We start from the raw sequence: 25,150 nt of genomic DNA, 5'->3' as shown, positions 1-25,150 counted from the left end.
CCATAGGAAATGTATGCTGATATGGAAATAAAATTGGTTAAAAACTTTCTGGAGGACAACTTAAAAGCATTCATACCCACTGACCCAGAAAATCTACTTCTTGAAATCACACCAAGGCAATGCAGGCCCTGGCTGGATTTTCTCCCTGGTGCCTACAGTTCTGATTAAAGAGAGATCTGTGGGCGACCAGAGGGGAAGAGTAGACGCTCCAGGGCAACTGTGCTCTTGCAATCCCATTTCTGTGGGGAGGTGGGAGAAGAGCACGTTTGGACAAGGCCAATTTTTTTTGTTTCTTTCATTAAGGTTTGAGATTTGCACAGAATTTCAGATAAGAACTCACCTTAGACCCCAGAGTTCAGTGGCACAAGCTCAGAAGAGACTTTTCTAGATAGGTGAAAGATTATAAGAGGGTCCTGACAGCCAGTTACCTAAGCCATCAAAATAAATAAATAAATACAGTAGCCATGGCTGGGTGGCTCAGCTGCTTGGAGTCTCATCCAGTACACCAAAAAGGTTGTGGGTTCAATTCCCAGTCAGGGCACATACCTAGATTGTGGGTTCGATCCCCAGTTGGATTGCTTGCAGGAGGTAATCAATTGATGTTCTCCCTCACATTGATGTCTCTCTCTCTCTCTTTCTTTCTCTCCCTTGCTCTTTCTAAAAATTAATAAACATATCCTCATGTGAGGATAAAAATAAATAAATAAATGAATAAAATCACAGTAAGGCAGGGACGAATGTCTGGTTTTGAGCAGATCAATCCTCTAACAACCTGCAACCAGGACAAGTTAACTTCAAAATGTGTCTTCAGGTGGTGAATGAAATGATTCAATTGTGCCCGCCGCTGTGAACAAAGGTGTTGGCATTGTGCCAACACACTGAAGATGGGTATTTAACTTGGGGAAGTTAAGAACCTTCCCTTTCTGAGAATGGGATACATTTGCCCTTGAGTCCATCTTTAAGGCACTATACATCAGGGTGAATCCATTTGTCAACAACCAAGGCCTACAGATCTCTCCCTTGCAGGTGAAGAGGGCCTTCTCCACTATGTATGCAATAGCATTAAAATGAAAGGGCTTTGAATAAGAGGCTGAAATTAAGAGGAACAATTTTTGCAAATATGCCTTTAAAAAAATCAAACTATCCCATCTGAAGCTTTTAAATGTGTTTGCATGTGTATGTACTTCTTAAGAGAAAATAGAATCATCTTTAAATTTAAAAACATTCCCTGAGTAAGACCACTTATAAGAAGTATAGTCCAGAAAAAATATTATTCTTGTGTTACAAAATCAAAGCAGTGGAGGAAAAAAAATCAAAGGGAATGATCCATCAGAAAAAATGTCAGGGTTCCAAAATGCTGTGGGAGACCACATAAAAAGCACGGTAATATTTAAGCTTGTGCTAAACATACTTTTTTCTACAGTCACTTTTCACCAAGTGTGAGTTTATATATGCTTCCTTAAGGTTTTATTCTGAGGGATTTCCTATCATTCTTGGGCTTAAAAGTTCAAACAATGTTAAGGAGGAGGTGGACTTTGGAAGTGAAAGGACACATAGAGGACAGCAATCAGAACATGGCACTGAGCTCACTGAGGTCACTCCTCTGAGCCCTGCATGGCCCACTTAGAAGGAGCCTGGGTAGTTCTCCTGTGCTGTAGGCAGCCCCAGCCTTGGCCAGCCATTCTGCAATGAGCATGGGTCATGAATGGCACAGGGGCCCAGGGGCTGGGTGTCGCTGGACCAGCAGTGTCCCACAACTGGAAAATCACCAAAGAGGTTGATGATGGGCATGTAGTGATGTATTAGATACTAAGGGTGATGTTACCATTACCACCATCACTATGACCATTGCAGTAAGCCTCTTACTAAAGAGAAAATAAAACCAATTCCCTGAAAACTTACCAAAGCAGTATAAAGAAATGTTATTCAATTATTGATCCCTTCAAATGCAAATGCCTATTTCTTGGTGAGACTGTATGTTCTAAAACCAAAAGACAGGGAGTTCAGCTGCTATTCCCTCCTCCACTGCGATCGCTGTGGTTTAGGTCATGTTGACCTCCATATGGCCAGATCCACTGAGACAGTCTCTTGGCCCTCATATTACTCATCTCAGCAGCATTCCACACAGTTGACCATTCCTTCCTTCTCTTCAAACACAAATCAGATTGTTTCACTCAGCTGCATAAAACTCTCCAATGGCTCCTCACTGTACTTTAAACTAAAAGGCATGCCCTATGGAACCAGCCCCACCTTAACCCCTCCAATCTCATCTATCACTTTCCTCTTCCATCAGAATACTTCTTTTCCTAGAAGCTACCTCGCTTTTTCCTGCCTCAGGGCCTTTGCACAGGTTGTTTCCTCAGCTTAGAATGTCCTTTCTGCAGCTGGTTCCTTCTCAGCCTTTAAGTTTCAAATCAAAGCAGCCTCCTTAAAGAAGATTATTCATTTGGATGAAGGAAGGGAGGACCTTAGCGGGGGAGAAGGAGGGAGAAAGGGAGAGGGACAGGGGCGTAGAGAGGGAGGGAGAGAGAGAGAGACAGAGAGAGACAGAGAGAGAGAGAGGGAAGACAGTATTCCCAACTAGTGTGCCCAATGACGCACAGCTCAAATTCCTCAGAGAAGTACCCCTAAATTTTGAATAATGGTTCTATTGATTTCAGCTACAGCTGAGGCCATATAGATTTGATCTGCTTGCTGTCAATGAGATATTGAGCTGATGAATAATGCAGAGTAAAGTAGCCTTCAACTTCTGGTGAATGGGCTTCTGATGAAGCACTGTATAGGCATGACCATTGGGATACTGAGAACTTTTCTTGGGGATTAGATAGGACAGCACGGCCAGGGCAGTGGGCTCTGCTTCCACAGTGCTGCCTAAGGCTGAGAGTAAGGAACGGAGCCTGTGACACCCCCTGCCCCACCCCCACCCCTGCAGGCCAAACTCTGAGTGCCTTGAAAGTAGGGGTGGGGCCTTGTTCAGCATCCAGTAAGCATTTGTTGAATGGCTATATTTAACAGAGGTTCTTCATCCAGACAACTGATGTTCTATTCACAAAACACTTATTAAAGTGCTTATTATGTGCTGGTACTCTTCTAAATGTTTGTGAATATTCGGTCCTCACAAACAACCCTACAAGGGGGATGTTATTATCATCACCACTTTCCAGATGAGGAAACTGAGGCATGAAAAGGATAGGACACTTGCTACGAGGTGGTGGCAGAGCTGGGATTTGAACTTGGGCTGCAGCATTGTGTACCAAGGACAGGCAGGAGGGAGGGCAGTGTGGAAAAAGGGAAAAGAGGAAAGCTGTGAACAGTGGGTGGTGAAGTCTCCCACACTTTATACGCCTGAGGGAAGGTGGGGGGGGGACTGTGGGAATCTTGCCAGCATTTTCTACAGTGCTCCTTCCCCAACAGCAGATCTCTTTTCCTTTCCCATATCTACTACAGGTCTAGGCCAGTGGTTCTCAATCTGGTGCCATTCTGTCCCTGTTTCCAAGGGGACAGTGGGCCATGTTTGGGAATATATTTTGTTGTCACAACTCAGGGGTGGGGATTCTACAGGCATCTAGTGAGTGGAGGCCATGAATGCTGCTAAACATCCTGCAATGCACAGGACAGTCCCCATGACAAAGAATGATCTGTTCCCAAATGACAATAGTAGTAAGGGTCCAGAAAATTAATGAAAATGGTAGTAAGGCCAGCAAAAGAAGACCCATCTGGGAATTCCTAAGAAATGACAGCCTGGATCCTGCTTCACCACTACAAAATCTGAAGGGCAGAAGCCTTCCTGCTTGTCTGCCTCTCTGCTTGTCTCCTGGCACCAAAGCCACTCCCTCCTGCCGAGAAGCTAAGAGCAAGCAGCCCTTGGCCCACATGGCACACAGCAGAGGCTGCTAATACCCACTTCCTTTGGCAGCTTCTTAAGACTCTTGGCTTGGAATTTGGTATTCCACGAGCCCTTTTTCTTAATTACATTCTAGAGTTAAGGGAAACCTATGTGTATGCAATTCAGAAATAAATGATCCTACCTTTGATTGCTCTCAAACATGCCAGATCAGAACAGAATGGTGGTGTTCCTTAAAATAGATTATAGAGGTCTCTGTAGAAGCAAATGGACCTTGACAAACCAAGCTGTGGCTGGACCAGATCTCCAAGCTGGACCCCAGAGCAGAGCCCAAGAAATTTTAAAATGCCCTTTACAGATCATAAGAAGAAAACTCAGGATCAGACTTAGGGTAGAAGAGAGTGGAGCAGAACCAGGTGACGTGATAAATTCTGAAGGCCTGAGCTCTGTGACCTGGGATCATCACCTCACCTCTCCCACTTGTGAAATGGAGTTCGAAACATCCCCATAAAGATGTTGTTAGGGTCAGTGGGGGAGGTTGTAAATGGGCCTCACACTGTATGTGGGTAAAAGTAGTGGCTTGTTAAATTTTTGTTTGCTCACTCCCTGATGTCCATCCTTTTATTTTTTTATCGCTATTTATCCTTTTAATCATCTGATACCAGGATCCAAAAGGGACCCAAAAGCTATTTATGTTTCTAGCCTACAAACCCAAGAGCAGTTAGATGTCCAGAGCACTCAGTAGAATAATAACAAACAAAAATAAATGTTGAGAAGCACTGCATGTGACCTGATTTGAAGGCATTTGAAGGAATCATATAGTTGATTGGATTTCAAAATTGGGCTTCAGCTAATAAAAAAACGTATAATCTAGAGTCTATGGCAAGATGCTATTTCATGGTCATTTGTGTGACAAAAAATTGTCTGGGATGGCATGGGTAAGATCCAGTCCAGAGAAATGGACCAGGCCAGCAGTTCTCAAACTGAGTTAATCATCAAAATCCTCTAGGCCCAGCCAGCATGGCTCAGTGGTTGAGCATTGACTGATGCACCAAGAGGTCACCAGTTTGATTCCCGGTCAGGGCACATGCCAGGGCTGTTGTGGGTCCAATCCCCAGCTGGGGGGGCGGGGGCAGGAGACAGCCAATCTGATGTTGATGTTTCTCTCTCTCCCTCTCCCTTCCTCTCTCTCTCAAATCAATAAAAACATATTTTAAAAATCTCTGAGTATGCAGAGTCTCTGTCAGACCTCCAAAAGCCTAACCCAATACATCTGATGGGGTCCAGGACCCTGCAGGTTCCAAACTCCCCCGAAGTGATTCTAAAAGCAGCCAGATTGGATTTAGGGACCTCTTGAAGAGGTTTCTAAATTGTGTGGAGCAATTTACCAAGTACCGGGCACTAACCCATGATCCTTAAATCTCTCCCAAGATCCTTAACCAAGATGTTTCCCAAGCATTGTTTGAAGCTGCCTTTGCTGTAATATCTAAGAGAAGGTTTTTAGATATGGCATTTGTTTTCCTCCCAGCAAATGCTCTACATCATTACTACCAATTAAGCTAGTTCATTTAAGAGCTTTGCATCCATACTTGTAAAACCCTCCTTTGCTCATCCAACTTTATGTCTAAACAGTGCAGCGAATGGCTGTACAGTTCCATTTGTGAATTCCACTCTTGTGAATGTATTTCCAAAATTGTTTCAGAATTTCTTTGTCTGGGAAAGCCAGCACTGCTGGTTTTAATAAGAACATGGTTTAAACAGCTATCCAGGTCACTGAGATTTCATGACTTCCCAGAACACAGGCAGCACACAGCACCCAGAGTACCTTCTCTTTTTTAATTTTTATTGAATTTATTAGGGTGATCAATGAAATTATATAGGTTTCAAGTATACAATTCTATTACACATCATCTGTATATTGTATTGTGTGTTCACCACCCAAGTCAAGTCTCCTTCCATCACCATTTATGCTCCCTATACTCTCTTCTACCTCCCTCTACCCCTCCCTCCTTTCCCTCTAGTAATCACCATGTTGTCTGTATCTAAGAGGGTTTTTGTGTGTGTGTGTTTATGTGTGCTTAATCCCTTCATGTACCTTCTCTTTTTAAAACAAAGACTGCCCACGCACAACTCCACCCTTTCCTCTTACAAAGACTCTCTCTTACTCCCTTCTCCCAAAGTTTTCTTTAGAAAGTGTAACCTGGTTTAAAAGAATGAAAACTAAGGTTAGACCAAGTGAAAAGCAAATCCTGTCCTCAGGTTAAAACTCATCAACATCACAAAGTAATTCACAACAGTGGCTAGCACCCAGTAGGTGCTCAATCACTAGCTGAGTAAATGCAAACTATTTGATAGAAGTCTGGCACCTCCGTTTATGAAAACCCAAACAAGAATTCTCAGACATTCCATAGCGTTCACATTTGAAAACATGATCTATTACGTAATCAACAAAGTAAAAAAGAATTTTATTTTTAGCTACTGAACTTCACAGGGAAGATCCCAGTCTTATTTAAACTTTGCTTTCATCCCTAACCTTCAAATGACACTCACATGATTTACTTTTTAAATTTGTATTTTTTTAGGAAAAGACTCAAAGATGGCCTTGAACATATTTAAAACAATACAAAGCAACAACAAAAAAAGCAGATGGTAAAAAATCATAAATCAGGACAAGCATGCTGAACAAGCTACAAAGGAAGGCATCGTCAAACTGTAAAAGAGAAGAGGCACTTCGTTCCTCATGGCTAAGTCTCCGTTATTGCTTCCTTGCAAAAGAAAGCTCAGAGTGATCTAGGGGAGGGTATCATCGTCCTTCCTTAAACTTTCACAATCTAGACTGGAAAGAGCTGCATGATAATTGGAACCTCCACAGGGTCAGTACTCAGAGCAGGTGGGTGGTATGTTGCTTCTCATGTGATAGAAAAATAATGGTTTGGAAGAATTTGTTATTTTATTTTATTTTTCAATTACAGTTGACATTCAATATTATTTTGTGTTAGTTTCAAGTGTACAGCATAGTTGTTAGATAATCAGATACTTTATTATTATTATTTTTTGTATTTCAAGCTTTTATTGAGTAATGTTAACTAATCAAGAGACTAAATTCTGTCTTCATCTTTTTGTATTTTTTTTCAGTTTATGTAAATTTTTAAAAATTTATCTTTATTGTTGAAAATATTACAGATGTTCCCTTTTTTCCCCATTGATCCCTTCCACCCCTCACACACTCCCTGCCCCAGGCCTTCACCACACTATTGTCTGTGTCCACGGGTTATGCATGCTTGCATATAAATTTTTTGGTTAATCTCTCCCCACCCACCCACCAACCCCCACCTTCCCTCTGAGATTTGTCAGTCTCTTCCATGCTTCTATGTCACTGAATCTATGCAAAGTGATCTCTGTTTTTTTGTTTTGTTTTAAAATATATATATATCTTTATTGATTTCAGAAAGAGGAACGGAGAGGGAAAGAGAGAGAGAGAAACATCAATGATGAGAGAGTCATTGATTGGCTGCCTCCTGTATGCCCCCGACTGGGGATAGAGCCCGCAACTCAGGCATGTGCCCTGACTGGGAATTGAACCGTGATCTCCTGGATCCTAGGTCAATGCTCAACTGCTGAGCCATGGTTGCCCAGGCTGATCTCTGTTTTATTTATTTATTTTTTTAAATATATCTATATTGATTTCAGAGAGAGGAAAAGAGAGGGAGAGAGAAAGGCATAGAAATATCAATGATGAGAGAGCCATTGATTGAGCCCTGACTGGGAATCGAACCCCGATCACCTGGATCCTAGGTCAACGCTCAACCGCTGAGCCATGCCTGGCCGGGCTGATCTCTGTTTTAATTGTACAGTGGCACAGGTAGGGAAAGAAGAAACAAAAAAATAAACAAAGAAAAGTAACCCAATGTATGTGCGCTGTTTGTAACACATGATGAAAACTCTTGTCTAGAAAAATCTTCCATCCTTATTTTTTCTATAGACATCAATAGAAGAACACCCCTAATAGAAACACAATACCCTCTAGGCTGAAAAATACAGTAATGGCCACATTAATGATATTTTGGACAACCATGGACTACCTATATGGGGAGGTGCCATAAGATTATAAGGCAGCTGAAAACTTCCTATCTCCTAGTGATGTCATAGCACAATGTATAACACAAACACCACTGTGTTACAGTTGCTTACAGTATTTAGTACAGTAACATGCTGTACAGGTTTGTAGCCTAGGAGCAATAGACTGTAGCACATAGCCTAAGTGTGTAGTAGGCTATACACCGTGTATGTTTGTGTAAGTGCACCCTATGATGTTCACACCATGATGAAATCACCTAATGACCCATTTTTCATTATGTATCCCTGTCGTTAAGCAGTGTGTGACTGTGCAAGAAAGAGATTCTAAAATTCAAGACCCATACTACTTGGCTGTCTTCAACACTGTACTAAATGTTGGGGCCATCCCATGGCGATAAGGGCTTTAAATTGGGGGGAATTTGTTTTGTTTTGTGGGATCTGTGTGATGGCTGGGTGGAAAGTGAAATATCCAAGGGAATATATGCCAATAGGTATCTGTGGCATGGATGGATGGATGGATGGATGGATGGATGGATGGATGGATGGATAAAAGAAACTGCATGGGCTAACCTTTCATATGTTACAACAGTTGCCATATATTTGTAATGCATTAAAAGGGTTTTTCTTTTAACCAACAATAACTGACCCTCTTGGACAAGAACACATGTCCATTAGTTTTAGATATTTTAGGACTACACACTATTCTGTTGCAGCACAACTTTTTGCTTTTTTTTAAATATATCTTTATTGATCTCAGAGACAGGAAAGGAGAGCGACAGAAATATCACTGATGCGGCATGTGCCCTGATCGGGAATCGAACCCCGGTCGCCTGGATCCTAGGTCTACGCTCAACCGCTGAGCCACGCGCGGCCGGCACGACGTCTTGCTCTTAGAGCCATTTACAAACATACTGCATTATTTTTATTATTATTAATATTATTATTATTATTGCCACTGGTCTCATATTTATTTTTTCAAGTTTAACAAAAGAAGGGGAAAAAAAATTCAAATTCGAGTTTCTTCAGAAGAATTTTATTAGTTTACATATGGTGTGTCAACCCTTGACTTTTCCTGTCTTACTTTGACACAGAAACCCATTTATTCGTATTCTTCGTCGCCCCATATTTCATATATTGTAACATTGTTCTGTGGGTCTGAAGGCATCTCGAAGGCCTGCGCCTTGTTGTTACTGCCAGTTGCCATGGCGATTTTCAGATTCCGCACCTTGGACACAAACTGCACGAGGTCCATCTCGAGTTGGTTTAAGGTATTGAAAGCATAGTCTTTGCTGGGGGAAGCACACTGGTTTTTCTTCAGTGGAGCAGGAACAGAAGAACCTCGAAGGCCAGGAGGATTCTTTTCCTTACTCTTCTCACGGTTTCTTCGAAACTTCAGAATCACATACACCACAACACCAAACAGGAACCAGAGCCATTTGCTGGCTAGCCAGCTTTGGGCGTGCTCCGGTAGATTCTGCCTAATCCGGAAGTGCCCTCCGCAAGGCACCTTTCTCGGGGATTCTTTCACGTTTTCTCTCAGAGAAGAAAACAAAAAGGCATACACACACGATAGGCACACAGGCAAGAACACGATCCATTTCACAGTCCACATGGTGAGCAGAGATGGCGGAGGAAACTGCTCATGGAGGTTCTGTCTGCCCTCGCGCTTTGAGACTGAGTGCCGAGGTCGAGTCATCATTGATGTCACAGACGCCCGAGCCAGGAGTGGCTCTGGCCATTGTGATGATGGCAGGGGGAGGAGAGTGAGGCTGACAGTGCTCCAGGAGGAGGACTTAAAGGGAGATGGAGACATTTCCAGCAGGCAATAAAAAAGAGAAGACGGGATGATGGATTTCCATGTCCTTGCTAGTCTTTCTGACCTTCCTGGTGCCCTGTTGGCCAGGCCTGCAATTATTTGTTTTTATTCTTTTTAAAAATTTCTCTTTATTGTTGAAAGTATTACAAATGTTCCCCTTTTCCCCCATTGATACCCTCTATGCTGCACCCCTCCCCCCAGGCCTTCACCACACTATTGTCTGGGTCCATAGGTTATGCATATATGCATGTAAATTCTTAGGATAATCTCTACCCACCCACCTCTGCATTCCCTCTGACATTCCTCAGACTGTTCCATGCTTCTGTGTCTCTGGATCTATTTTGTTCATAAGTTTATTTTGTTCATTAGATTCCATATATGAGTAAGATCATGTGGTACTTGCCTTTCTCTTAGCATAATACTGGCTTATTTCACTTAGCATAATACTCTCCAGGTCCCACCATGCTGTCTCAAAGGATAAGGCAGGCTTCTTTTTTACTGCTGCATAGTATTCCACGGTATAAATGTCCAAAAGGATGCTTGATATGATTTCATTATTCTTGAACATGTAGAGACTTGTTTTCTGTCCTAACATGTGGCCTATCTTTGAGAATGTTCCATGTGCACTTGAGGAGAATGCATATTCTGTAGCTTTGGAGTGGAATGTTCTGTAAATGTCAGTTAAATCCATCTGATCTAGTGTGTCATTTAGAATCACTGTTTCCTTGTTGATTTTTTGTCTGGAAGATCTATCCAGTAAAGTCAATGGGGTGTTAAAAGTCCCCTACTATGATTGTATTGCTGTCAATCTCTCCTTTAACGTCCTCCAGAAGGTGTTTTTATTTTCAGCCTGTGTAAGTCTTTTGTTCTGAGGTGGGTCTCTTGTAGACAGCATATATCTGGGTCTTGTTTTCTAATCCATTCAGCTACCCTATGTCCTTGGATTGGAGCACTTAATCCATTTATATTTAAGGTTATTGTTGACAGGTACTTATCTATTACCATTTTATTTCTTTATGCTTATGTTTCTCGTTCTCTCTATTTCAACTTCTTATTACAGCAGTCCCTTTAACATTTCTTACAATGCTGGTTTGGTGGTGATAAACTCATTTAGGCTTTTTTGTCTGGGAAGCTCTTTATTTCACCATCTATTTGGATGATAGCCTTGCTGGATTGGGTAGTCTTGCTTTCAGATCCTTGTTTTGCATTACCTTGAATACTTCATGCCATTTCCTTTTGGTCTGTAGAGTTTCTGATGAGAAATCAGCTGACAGCCTTATGGAAGCTCCTTTGTACGTAACAGATTGCTATTCTCTTGCTGCTTTTAGGATTCTCTTTCTCTTGAATTTTTGGCATTTTAATTATGATGTGTCTGGGCGTGGGCCTCTTTGAGTTCTTTTTGCTTGGGACTCTCTGTGCCTCCTGAATTTGTGTGACTTTTCCCTTTACCAGGTTAAGGAAGTTTTCTGCCACAGATTTAGGTCTAGAAACTTCAAACAGGTTCTCTAGCCTTTGCTTACTTTCTACATCTTCTAGTTTTCCTATGATGCGAATATTGTTATGTTTCATGTTGTCCCACAGCTCCCTTAAACTGTCCTCTTGTTTTTTAATTTTTTTCTTGTTTTTGGATCTCTGATTGAGTGTTTTTCTTCCCTGTCTTCTAATTTGCTGAGCCAATCCTCAGCTTCCCCTAATCTACTGTTTATTCCTTCCAATGTTTTTTCTTATTTCTACTATGTCATTCTTAATTCCTTCATAGTTTCCATTTGTTTTCTCATGCTGTTGAGCATCCTTATGATCAGTTTTCTGACCTCTATATCTGATAGATTGCTTATCTCCATTTCATTTAGCTCTTCTTCTGGATAATTCTTTTGTTCTTTCATTTGTGGCTTGGTTTTTTGTTTGTTTGTTTGTTTTTTGTCTCCCCATTTTGGCTGCCTGTTTGGATTTGTTTCTATGTATTAAGTGGATCTACTAGGACTCCCAGTCTTCTGGATTTTCTCAGGTGCAGGCCAATGTCAGACAATGTTTGTGACTGGCCTTGGGTATCCTGTTTGACGTTTTCAGCATTCTGCAGCTTGTCGTTCCCTCTGCTGGGACTGGGTGTGTTTGGACAGGACCAAGATGCATACCAAGGTCTGCTTTTCCAAGCACAGACTCTATTTGGTCTCCACTTTTCATCCTTTGTTATGAGAGTGCTCTCCAGCTAGTCCTCAGTTGCAGTTGATTATTCAGGATGTTTTTGTCTATATTTTAGTTGTAATTCCAGTTTGGTCCTGGGAGAGAGTCAGTGTAGTTTCCACTCAATCCGTCACCATCTTGCAATCTCTCAACATACTACATTATTAACCCCAGTACATTAGCTCTGCCTCCCCCACCACATTTTATCTACATGACCCTAAAACATGCAGAAGGTTTGCCAAGGCATGCTTATCAATGTGAATTCATGGGCATGGACAACTCCAAGATGAAGACCTCCTGCTCACCCCACAACTGGATGCTTCAAACCACCCTAATAGGTGCTCTCTGAGTAGGAGGCAGGACTGGGGATCTAAGCAGCACAATGGATTACATCAATAGACCTAAATCTGTGTACTTCCTTATCATCTCCATGTCCACACTCTGTTCCACAGCCAATTTTTGGTGCATCAGAGTTTGCTGTAAACTGCTTTTCTGAGCAGCTCTAGAACTTTGTGGATATGCTAAGGAGACAAAGTGGATTGTCTTCCCCACCTACTTCATAGCCTTTGGTATTTTCCCAGTTAAAGCACTCACTGCCTTATCTTTATCAAAGCAAGCATTGCACTGGATTGTAATCACTTCTTTAAACTCCACCTTTCTCTCTAGAAGAAGTACTCTGGAAGGGGAGAGGGATCATTTGTGCTTTGTTGATTACCACTCTATCCCCCAAACCTTGCAAGGTGCATGATGTGTAAGTTCAATAATATTTGTTAACTAAATGAGTGAAAAGATGTCCCTCTTTTAGGGTGACCAACTCTCCTGGACTGGGGGCTTCCAGGACCTCAGACTTTCTGTGCTCAACTGGCAACAGTCCCAGGCAAACCAGGATTGTTAAATGGCTTATGCTCTCTGTTTCCAGCTTGCAGACCCACTCCTCCTAGGAGTTCCCAACTCTGCCAAACCTATATGTACAGCTGCTCACCTTACCCATCAGCTGAAAGAAGGGGGCAACCTTCTAAGATGACAACTCTTTGTGCCCCATTTCTGCCCAATGACAAATGTCTACCTTAGCTGTACTGCCTGATCAGCTTCTTTATGAGAGATAATAATAGTTTATTTCCCAGATTCAGAAAATGGGAAGGTGTCAGAATGATCAGGAATGATGCCCCAATTTAAGCTGCGTCCCTGAGTCTACTCAAAGGTGGGCATGGTGCCAGGTACATGGGCACTCCAAGTGAGAAATGGCTCCTCTCCTAGCTGCCTTCAAACCCAACCTGAGACCCACCTTCCAATCTCTTTGCTAAGCTATCTTGATATGACTGGCCAAGGCCCAGCTCACCTCCCTTTCATCTAGCTCAGGGTCAAAGGAGGTGAGGTAATGAAGCCACCTCTTTCCCACAACACAATCCTGTCCTTCAGGATATGGCACGCTTGCTTATGTGATGGTGAATGGATTTAGCCACCAGTTTGGAATAAGTTCACCCAGGGGCACACCATTCCTGCTTATTTCTCCGATGCTCTTCTATAGACTATCTAGAAATATAAGTTAAAAATGAAGGCAAGGGGGAAACCGGAAACAACCCAAATGTCCATCACTAATACATAAACTGTGCTATATTCTCATAATGAAATATTACAGAGCAATAACAGAATGAATTACTGAGACATGCAACCTTGATGAGTTTCACATTGAGTGAAAGAAAACAGACACCAAAGGACTTTATATAAAGTTCAAAAACAGGTGATGATTTTCAAAAACTGTTAGAAGGCCAGATAGTGGTTACCTTGAGGGCAGGAGAGGGGTGTTATATTGATTGGGAAGTGAACTCTTTGCAGGGATGGAAGTGGTCTATATCTGGATTTGGATTGTGGCTATATGAATCTACGTAATGGCAAACGTATTAAGTTGTACATTTGACTCTCCCTCTCAGGAACACGCCCATGCCTTTCCCTTCCCCCTCTCTTCTTCTCCCCAGGCACATTACCTTTACCTTTCCTTCTCCTAAGCTGCAAGGGCCCTTCTTTTGCTTCTGTAACTTGTTTCCTGAGCCTAGGTAGCAGAGCTGGCTGACTTTTACTACCTCTGTAATTTTCTAAATAAACTTTCTCTTATAATTTGATTAAAAAAAAGGTGTACACTTAAGGTAGGCTCACTTAACATACTTTATATGTCAATTAAAAAACTAAAACGAAACCAAACAACAAAAATACAAAAGCAATGGAGGAGATAGTGTCACATGATCCAGCAAGCCCTGTCATGTAACCCCTAGGAAGCTTTCTTACCTCCTCTGTAAGTACATTCTTCTCCCTACCTGCTTTGGCTGTCAGATTAAATTAAAGGCAACAGAGTGGGGTGGTCGTTCAATCTCATTTGTAAATGTATGCTCGACAAAGGCAACACAACACTATCAATCTCAATGAAATCAGGGTTTGTCAAACTAAGAATCTGATTTTTTCTTTTTTTTTAATAAAAGACAGCTTTCTGCATTTAAGACTCACTCTCAAATATATTTACAGCAGCTGTGTCTCTCAGCCTATTAGTCAAGGGCAGGCACTCAACCAGCTGTTTGCTGGATTCAACTTACCTCTACATGATTATTTCAAAGGTCGTGTATATGTTAATTTACTACCTGGTTGTTATTTAAGAGGATTTTATTACATCATTTTATGTTGATTTATTTTTTCCTCCTCCTCTAGGAAATTCTGTATTCTAAAGCAGCAAATGGTGGGGTACTTCTGGGTAAGTATGAGACTTCAAAGAAATCACACTGTTGTCATTTTTCAAATCAAAAAATGAATACACACTGGCAATATGTTTTCATTGGACAGGGTTATGATTGCCATTTTCTGGAGCTAGAAGAAAGAAGGGGCTTAAACAAAAATTGTTCATGTGAAAAATAAAAGAAAAAAGGAGAAAAAGCAATTAAGAGAGACACCCACAGCTTGCCCTATCTAAATTATTTGACAGTAGCAATGCCCAGTTGGTGAATTTCACAACATTTAGGTCTTAATAATTTGATTTAAATTACATTTTTCCTGGGGGCAACCTAAAGGCTTAACTACTTTAAGTCTCCACAGTTTCATTTTCTATAAGATCTGTGTGTCTGACAGTATCCTAAAGCTGAAATAATATGGGAAGAGCCTGAAACACCAAGAAGAGAAAAAAGAAAGTTGAGAGAAGGCCAGGTTAGAGAGGTGAGATGGTTCCACCAATACAGCTTGTAGGAGGGGAGGGAGGATGGATGGAGTGGGATCCTATGCATAAGGCCATTCCATAGGAGTTACAGAAAAGGATTGGTGCTGCTGCTTTAGGGAGGAAAGTGGTGATGGGAAAGGGAAATGACAGAGAGCCACAAGCAGAGGAGATCTGGAGAGATACATCTCTGATAAAAGAACTTCTTGACTTTCAAAGGAATAGTTCAATGCCTCCTTTACTTTTCACCAGCACCTGTATCTGTGAGGCCTCACCCACATGTGCTCCTGTAGGAGAAGAAAGTGACTCACACTCAAAATTGTCAGTGAGTGATCACCACTGTTCTGATCAAATGTCACATCCAGGCACCCTTACGCTGCCATTCAGAAATCTATTAGCAGCCTAGCAGAGTTAGGAACTTCCCCGACCTACTTTTACCAGAAACGGGAAGCTTCTAATTCTGCAATCCGTGAAGAAGCAAAACGATTAGAAAATGTGTTTGGTGTTGTGCCAGATCAACTCAGGCAAACACAGCCCTGGGGAAAGGTTAATAGAATGTAACTTAACCAGCTTGTGTGCTTCTAAATATGTAGGGGTTGGTGAGAACCAGAAAATAGGGAGTTCTTCAGAACCCAGAACATGTCTTCCCCCTCCATCAGCCCAACTCTTAGAGTGAGTTTATCTGTGCCCTCAAATCCCCACTTCACACACCTCTACTCCAACTGTGTCCTTCCACAGATGAAGTGTTTTCTGTATGTGCAGTGTGACAACCTGCTCTTCCTAAAGTCTCCAGATTGCCCCAGCCCCATGGAGATAGGTCTGTATGCTTATTCCTCCGGAACCACAAACTCATACGTAAATCATCCAATGTTATATAGAATTATAGCTCTCGGCCCCAAACTCCATCTTCCTCTTCTGTTCCTTTTCTGAAGTCATGTGGAAAAACACCTTTTCAAGAAAAGATTATAAAGAAACTGAACAAACTGCTTTGTGTATTATGATTTTTCTCCCTAAAAGGATTTATCTTAGAATTCTTTTAGATATGTCCACACCTACATTACAACTGCACTTTGGAAAATCAAAAACAAAAGAAAAAAATTCATTCAGGAGTCTTGGGCTCTCAACAAATAAGAACTATTTATTTTATTTTGTTGTTTTAATTTTTGAGAAAACCTATCATGGCAGAGATATAATTTTTGTTTTTTCTTTTTTTGCTTTGTATTTTATAAGTCATTTTCCTTGGGGCTACAGAATGGTTTGGAATCCCTTTAAATAACAATGTCCACCCCCATTCCACTCGCCACCCCCATATCCCCCACCCAGTGGGTGTTTTAAATGATTCCATTTACACACACCTTTTTGCAGTGTCACATCCACTGTGCACGGTATTGGGAACGACAGTGACAGAGAGGGAGCAATGGGATGAGGCAGTCTGCTTTCACTGCAGCTTGAAAATTAAATACTATTTATTACTGTCCTCCCTTGGGTCAGCCACTAATCTCAAACTTCTCCACAGCAAAGCTACCTGGTGGTGGCTTGGCTGAACACTGAATGGGTGATGCAAGTGGTGCCATGGAATTTGCAAAATTCTCAGACAAAATTAATGTATGTACCAGAGAGCATTTATTTAAATTTTATTTTTCAATTACCATTTACATTCAATGTTATTTTGTATTAGTTTCAGGTGTACCACATAGCAGTTAGACAATTGTATACTTTACAAAGTGGTTCCCCTGGTATCTCAAGTACCCACCTGTCCCCATATATAGTTATTACAACATTATTGACTGTATTTCCTATGCTGTACTTTACATCCCCATGACTATTCTGTAACTACCAATTTGTTCTTCTCCATATCTTCACCTTTTTCACCCAGTTCCCCCAACTCCCCATTCCTCTGGAAACCATCAGTCTGTTCTCTGTATCTATAAGTCTGTTTCTATTTTGTTTGTTCATTTTTTTTTTTTTTTTTTGGCTCTTTAGATTCCGAATATAAGTGAAATCATATGGTATTTGTCTTTGTCTGACTTATATCACTTAGCATAATAGCCTCTAGATCTATCCATGCTGTTGCAAATAGTAAGATTTCTTTTTTATTGCCAAGTAATATTCTATTGTATTATGTACCACACCTTTTTTATCTATTGATGGACACTTGAGTTGCTTTCATATCTTGGTATTGTTAACAATGCTGCAATGAACATAGGCATGCATATATTCTTTTGAATTAGTGTTTTCAGTTTCCCAGAGATCATTTTTTCTTAAGAAGGAGCATGGCTTCATTTAGGATTTCCCCCTGTCAAAGCAGGCTTTCAGGCAAAGACTCAAGTGCAGATAGTTTTGTGGGAGGAGGTCCCAGATTGCTCTGGTGTGGGGGTGGGGATGTGAGCCTGGAAGGGTAGGCAGACCGCCCAAGGTGCTTTAAAGAACAGGTGTCTGCTGTGGGCAGAGATCACTTCCTCTTGGAGTTAACCTCTGAGCTATCCCCTTGACTTGGGGTGGAGTGGGGGAAAATGCTGGGGTCTATCTCCTAATTTCATTGCAGCATTGGTTGGAGGCTGACCCAAGGCACTAACTCCAGCACCTCTTGTTTGCCAAACACTGATCCAAGCATGCTCCCATGGCTAGCACAGAAGTCTTGTTGCCAAGAGCTGAAGGGGGTGGCAGTGAGCTCACAGGTAGGTGGAATGAGTGCCAGGGACATAGAGGTCAGCCCCTAGAGCTTCTGTAGATAGAGGATCAAGGGTGTGGGTGCTGCAGACTCCAAAATATCTCAAAACAACCACCGTGGAGGTACAGGCCTAGTCATTCCTCTTCATTCCCTAAAATTCCTCCTGGTGACCGGGGTCAGGCAACAGGTTGGATTTTCCCAAGGTCTGAGCTGCCTCAAAGTAAATTGAGTATCTTTCGGAATTTTCTAAACCCAGCCCTACAGGGGGTCCCAATGAGAAAATCTTGGAGCCCGAATGATAACCCATGGACACTGCACCAGCCAGTGGTCTTTCCAAAGACGCCAGTATACCCCAAATCAGTAATTTTTACACTGGGAACCCTGGTTCCATAAATATTGTAATCCTTATAGATGATGTCTGTTTTGCAGCAGAACTCTGAGTCCCAGAGAGCCTGCCACTCTCCCACACATGACATTCTCTTCTCCCAAAGACAGAGAAGTAGTCAGATTCAAGACAAGCTGCATGCATGTTAACTGCTTCATCCTTCTTGGGAAACCTGCTGAAGTAAGTTGGTGGCTTTGTTGTTATTTGATTTTTGCAAGCTCTATCTCTGTCAAATGCTATCACAGGCAACATTAAGACAGCTCTACATATGGCCACCAAAATACGTGCTCAAGAATGTTCGTAGCAGCTTTATTTGCAATAGCTCCAAACTGGAATCCACCCAGATGTCCAATAGTAGGAGAACAGATAAACAAACTCAGATACATCCATACAATAAGATACTACACAGCAATAAGAAAACACAAACTGCTGATACAGGCAGCAACATGGATGGATCTTAAAAGCACTGTGCTAAGTGAAAGCAGCCAGGCACAAAAGATTATATACTTCATGATTCCATCTCTATGAAATTCTAGAACAGAAAAAAATTAATCTATGGAGTCAGAAGTCAGAATCGTGGTTGTCTTTGGGGGATGTTGACTGGGAAAGGGTTCAAGAGAGCTTTATGGGGTGCTGGAAGTTGATTCTATTTTGATCTGAGGGGTGGTTACATGGGTGTATATACATGTAAAAATCCATCAGCACTTAAGATTTGTGCACTCCATGCACTTTACTGTTTTGTTATGTATACTGCAACAAAAAGATAAACCAGAATAATACTTTTAAAAGAATAATAAAACAAAATAAGATAGCTCTAGAGAACACTGCCTCCCTCCCTCTACCTCTACCAGGTAATGCTATGAAATGCAGAGACATAAGTGCTTCTCTAGAGCTTGGCTTCCTAAGGGAGAAAATGGTCTAGAGGGTTCTCTTGAGTGAGGCTGGCATTTTTGCTGCAGGAAAGAGGGAAGACAGGAGGAAAAACTCAAAGTGAACAGCATGGAACCTTTGTTAGACCATATGAGTGTCTCAGGGGATTTAATTGGTGCCCTCTCAAACATATTCACATATAGTACAGTCACACACTACCACTGTGGCACACCACACATCCCCACACAGTCACACACACAGAGCACTGCACACATTCACTACACATCACACATAAGCATCACATTCACATACAAAATCACATCACACTGCACAGATACACACACACAAACAGGATATGTTCATCTCTCTCTGTCTCTCTCTTTTTCTTTCTCTCTCTCTCTCTCTAACACACACACACATACACACATACACACACACACACACACACAGGAGGTAGCCCTTCTCGAAGATTCAACTCTTAGTGCTTCAGCACTGTTTGGGTGATCATCTTCCTCCTCCTGCTGCCAACCACAGCTACTGTCATCACCATTATTATCATCGCTATTGTTCTAGGATCATCTCTCATGGACAGGACATCTCAGAAAGCACACAGATATGCCCACAGACAAAGACACCTGCCTGGAGCTTCCTGCTTACCCCGAAAGCTGTTCAAGCACATCAGATTTATGCCTGGTTCTGAGGAGTGGGTGCCCTGCAACCTTCAGCTCACCCCATCAGGAATCTTGTGGTAATGGCTGTACACCTCCCTCCCTCTTTTCTTTCTGGGTTATTGGCCACTGCCCCTTCCTCTGAAAGGAAGCCTTGCTTCACTTCTTAGTAAGGGACAGCATCTTCCCTGGAGCCCAGATCAGGCTGGTCTTCCAGACAACATTGATCTCATTACCAGGAGGCCACAGAGAAACCAGCCAACACTGCAAAAGTACCACCTTGTCCTACTGGAACGCCAGTGCTTCCTCACTGTTAATCTTTGCCATGGGCTTGGAGCATATCTGCATCATTCTAAGAACCTAGAAACCCTTTCTTCTACTGTTCTTTGTTATCTTTTTTTTAAAAAAATATGTCTTTATTGATTTCAGAGAGAGGAAGGGAGAGGGAGAGAGAGAGATAGAAACATCAATAATGAGAGAACCATTGATCGGCTGCAGCCCGCAACCCGGGCATGTGCCCTGACTGGGAATCGAACCCCGATCGCCTGGATCCTAGGTCGACGCTCAACCGCTGAGCCACGCCCAGCTGGGCTGTTCTTTGTTATCTTAACTCGAAGAACTAAGCCCATTGAGTCCATTTCAATAAATGTTGACCATCTGGACCTTCTATAACAATAGGTCTCCACATGTGGAAGACAGTGAAACATGCCTGTCAGTGTCCTCACAATTTCCCTCTTAGGATTCTACCTCAAAGGGGGAGGCACAAGCACGTTTGTCACAGCTCTTGTGTGTTGTCAAGATTGAGAATAGCCTAAATGATAAACAACAGGGAACTGGTTAATTATTGCAGATCATTACATAGACTATTACTAGTTGTTGCAAAGGATGACACAGATTGGTATGTCCTGACATGGAAATAATGTCCAAGGAAATTATTTAAGGGGAAAATAACTGAAAAAGTCATGTGGTGGGAGAGAATTTAGATTTTGTATACACAAAGTGAACTAAGGTTTGTCGAATGTGTGCATATGTTAAGAGTTTATACCAGTTTTCTCTGTGAAGATTACAGAGGGTTGTTATTTTCTTTGTTTTGGATGTCTACAATGTTTTCATTTTTAAATGTGTTGCTTTTCCCAATCAGAAATACAAGATGAGAAACTAAAATGTCTTTTCCTAAAGGTGCATCACAGCTCCCTACTCATACTTTTTAAAATCATGGGTTACATATACTCAGAGGCAGCTGGACCTTGAAGCCAGGCAGCCCTGGATGAATAGTGGGTCCAGCATTTTCCAGCTGCAGGCCCTGGGCTTATGAGTTTGCTTTGTTGAACCTTCTTTTCCTCCAACATCAACAAGCCTCATTGAGCGCCTACTCAATGCCACTCTCTGTGCCAACTCTGGAGGCTATCATAGTGGACAAAACACTCACCTCCTTTCCACTTGGAGTTGTATCTACAGCTGTAAAATAAAAGTAACTTTGCAGGCTGACTGAAGGGATTATTATTAATGTAAAGGATTCCTGGCACATAAAAGGCCTTTGAAAACTGTCAGCTACTTTTTTTAAACACCTGAGGAGTATGACTTAGTTAAGGTAGGATAGGCCTAAGAAATCACACTTGTAATGGCTCACTAATGGAAGCTTATTTCTTATTTATGTAACAGTCTAGGGTGGGGGCTCCATACCAGGCACTTCCATTTCATGCAATGATCCTCCCCAGGCAGAGTAGGCTCTGCCACCTTCCAAGGTTACCCTGGGACTTTGCTCCATCCCAGACAGCCAGTGGGTGAGAAAAAAGCATGGAGAAAAACCTAGAAAGAGGTTTTTTTTAAATTGGATCAGAGGTGCACACAGTTGTTTCCACTCACATCCTATTGGTCAGAACTAAGTCACATGGACAGCAAGGGAGGCTGGGAAATGTAGGCTGGCTGGGTGCCTGGGAAGATGAACAAAACAGGTTTGAGGGACTAACCAGCAATTACTGCCATGGTGAATTAGAGGAAGAAATACACACCGCAGTGACTATGTTTGTGTATTTATTTGTGTCCAGTCTGCAAAAAGCCAAAGCTCTGGGAAGTTCCAAAGCTCTTCTTTGCTGAACTTTTAGTTTTCTGGAAGAACTCAACCCCTCTTTTTTATTATCAAGGTTGTCTTGCCACCATCTGAGATATTACCAAAAAACAACACCAGCTCCCAGCTCTGATTTCACAAGATTTGAGATGCTGTCAAAAATAAATGCCAACTCATCAGATTTTGTGTGAAAGAGATGCCAACACACATATAACTCAGACTAAAAGCTGCAGACGGGAGTTTTACTGTGCATACATTGTCACTCCTCCTCTTCTAAAGAGCCTTATATGCCAGCCAGTGAATCCATGAACTTAATCTGGGGAACTAAGAGGAAATATATTTTTTTTCCTTAAGTGGGTGCTTTGCAGAACCAATACTTATGTGTCTGTCTGTCAGAAGCTTACATTATAGAATCAGAGCATTAGAGATTAAATTCTATAGTTTGGTTTGCTTTTGTCATCCAGAAGATTGCAGAAAGCCCACAGGTGAGGTTGAGATAAGGCAAGATGAGTCCAACGTGGTATCATTCATTCATTCATTCATTCATTCATTCATTCATTCATTCATTCAATATATATTGAGTGATTCCTCAGTTACAGTGGATCCGAGGTTGAGGCTATCAAGATAGAAGGCCCATTCACTGTCTAGTGAGGGAGCCAGCTACTGGACACACAGTTACAATGCAACAAGACACGTACTTCAGGGGAAGCACGTGGACTGACAGTGGCAGTGCAGGTTATTAGAAAGGCCACTGATTCTTTGCCATTTCTGATTTACTAGGCACAGAAGCATAAAGTAACTCATCAGAAAGTCTCATATTCATTAGATGAACCAACTGGAAATGTGAAGAGAAAGGTGACATTCTGGACCCCCAAAGGCTCTTTATTTATGCTGTCATCGGAAAGAGAAGTGGGAAAGATACTAGTAGCTACAGATTTTGGATCCCTCCTGTGTATCAGGCATTGTGCATACTTGTCATCCATCTTGCCAGGCAGGTATTACCACTGCCCATTTTACAGATGGCATTTCTGAGGCCCAGAGAGATTAAAATACTTGCACCATTATGTAGTAATTAATTAATTAATTCTGCAGGCCTGGGAATCTGGTCTGTTTGACTCCAAAGGCTGGGCACATTTCACTGCCACCCCTCACTGCCTCCCCACATGGAAGATCAGGGGAAAGCAGACCCAGGAGATAGTGGTGGGACCTATGGCTTAATCAGACTGCTCTGGAGAAGCTGCAAAGGAAGGGGAAAGAGGTTGTCCTCAGGAATCAGTGCTTACCTCCTGGAAGTAATGTGAGAATAGACTCTCACCACTCATTCATCTATTTAACAATATTTATGAAGCAATGGCAAGGTGCCAGGTGCTGTTCTAGGTGCTGGTGATAAGGTAGCACACAAGATGGGGGAGGGGGACAGTAGGAGAGTGGGGAGTAAGTATGTCCCCAATTTCTGTCACACATGAGAAGTAACAAAGTAGATACCTTTTCATTCTTGATGTTGAGAAATGTATGTTAGAGATTTGGGGGATGGGGGATCAATTTAAGCCCAAGACGACATTCCATTGTGGAATATACTTTCCAAATCTAGAGAAGATAAAGGATATATGTATAGAAAAAAAAGACTTTTAAGGACATGAACCGAATACACTGATAGTATGATCTTTGGGTGGCAGGGCTACAAATGATATTTATCCTCTTCTTATTGCCTTCCTATATTTGTAAATTTTCTAAAATAAGTATTACTTTTATAATCATAGAGAAACAAAATTTACTAAAATGTTAAAGAAACTAAAGCTCCAAAGAACCAGAATCTTCCTCTCTTGGCATTTAGGCGGTAACTGACAAGTTAGCCAGACAGGGCGATGCCTCACTCTTCTAGTCATGCCGAATGATATCTTATTTCAACACACTGCCTGATTACTTCAGAATTCACTCACAGGGGTAGCCACAGGAGGAAATATACACTCATCACTGAGATATTAGGTACTGAATCCTGAAGCTTAATTTTTCATTAGGGCATTGTGCCATTTTTCAATTAAGACAGGTTCATCATTTTTTTTTTTTTTTTAAAAAGTGGTGATGTGTAAAATGTCATTTCCTTCCTTAGCACACTGGTTTATGGATTTTATTTCTTAGAACACTGGCCTATAGATTTTATTTTTAATTGATTTCCATATGCTCCTAAGAGTGGCAGAGAAACTAGGCTGGTGAACTGTGTTGCCAGTGTTCCTGGTGCTGGAAAGGAAATGCAGCTCTGTTAGAACAATGCTTTGGAAAATCTGTAAAACCCAGTGGAACACACCTAACGCTTGTATGAAAGGGCAGGCATTACTCACAGCGGCTTTGACAGTGAGAACGGAGACTAAAAAGCCGTCCAGCCCTTCAGCAATGAATGTGCCTGGATGATTTGGCCAGGTCTCATTTAGAAGCCAAGAGAAAATTGTCTAATAACATTATGATATAGTGGATGCATTGCATTATCTTTTTATTAAAAGTATTTTCTATGTTTTTGAATAAAAGAAGATTGCCATCACCCCTCCCCCACCAAGTATAAATCTAGAAATGGAAATACCCTCACTCAGATTAACAGTGTCTGTGAAGGGCTTAGGGTTCTTAGCATAAGATTCTGTTTACTGCTAGAAATATTCTTTCAGAAAAATAGAAGCAATAGAAAGACCACAGGAAACATCTGTGTGTACAAACAGGCCAGCTCATTAGGAATAAAAATGCATTATGCACCATGAAGGTCTAAATATTTTTATTAACATAGTTTATTAACCAAGATCTAAAAAATAAGGTTCTCTAAGAGTCCCCTGTCAAATGCTTTTTTTTAGTATTTTATTTTATTCTTAGGAGAGAAGTAACTCTGAAATCTTATCTTAGATTTTAGCAATGAGTTTTCTATTAAAAGTTATTTCTTTTCCATCTCAGGCTGAGCAAAGCTCTGGGCCAAGGGGGTTAGAGAATTTGTTTCATAAAACTGACAGCTTGGCAAGCATTCAATCACTCTGCACTACACAGTGCGGGAGAATAAATAAGTCTTTTTCTGATGCTGCTCCAGACACATTACGATGTATGTTCCATAGCTTTATTCCTTCATTCGTCCTGTTTGCCTCCTGCAGCAACATGGAAAAGGGGCAGAAAGCACATCAAAAACTACGACAAAACCGAGGAGGAAGTAATATTAATCAATCATGCTCTCATTTGGAAGTTGGGGGGAAATAAGCACTTGGATATGCTGTTTTAGTGGTGGTACCCAGTCTTCCTTTCCAGAAGGCCAATACTTTCAGGGGACTCTCAGTCATTTTGTTGAACTGTCTTCAATGCTTTTGGACACATGTCTTTGCAAGATCCAACAGAGGCTTTAATAGGGC

General features: G+C 41.6%; 1 protein-coding gene and 1 pseudogene across 1 annotated transcript in view; both read right to left on the bottom strand.

The window, feature by feature from the left end:
- The window catches only part of RAI2 (retinoic acid induced 2), a 59,457-nt gene that overhangs the window by 19,825 nt on the left and 14,482 nt on the right, over positions 1–25,150 (bottom strand). The window lies entirely within an intron of this gene.
- Positions 9,021–9,533, bottom strand: LOC107535663 (protein FAM209 pseudogene; annotated as a pseudogene).

The sequence above is a fragment of the Miniopterus natalensis genome, chromosome X (genome assembly GCF_054644295.1).
Source record: "Miniopterus natalensis isolate mMinNat1 chromosome X, mMinNat1.hap1, whole genome shotgun sequence".
NCBI lineage: Eukaryota > Metazoa > Chordata > Mammalia > Chiroptera > Miniopteridae > Miniopterus > Miniopterus natalensis.
The sequence above is the reverse complement of the archived record's forward strand: the minus strand, read 5'-3'. Positions and strand labels throughout refer to the sequence as shown.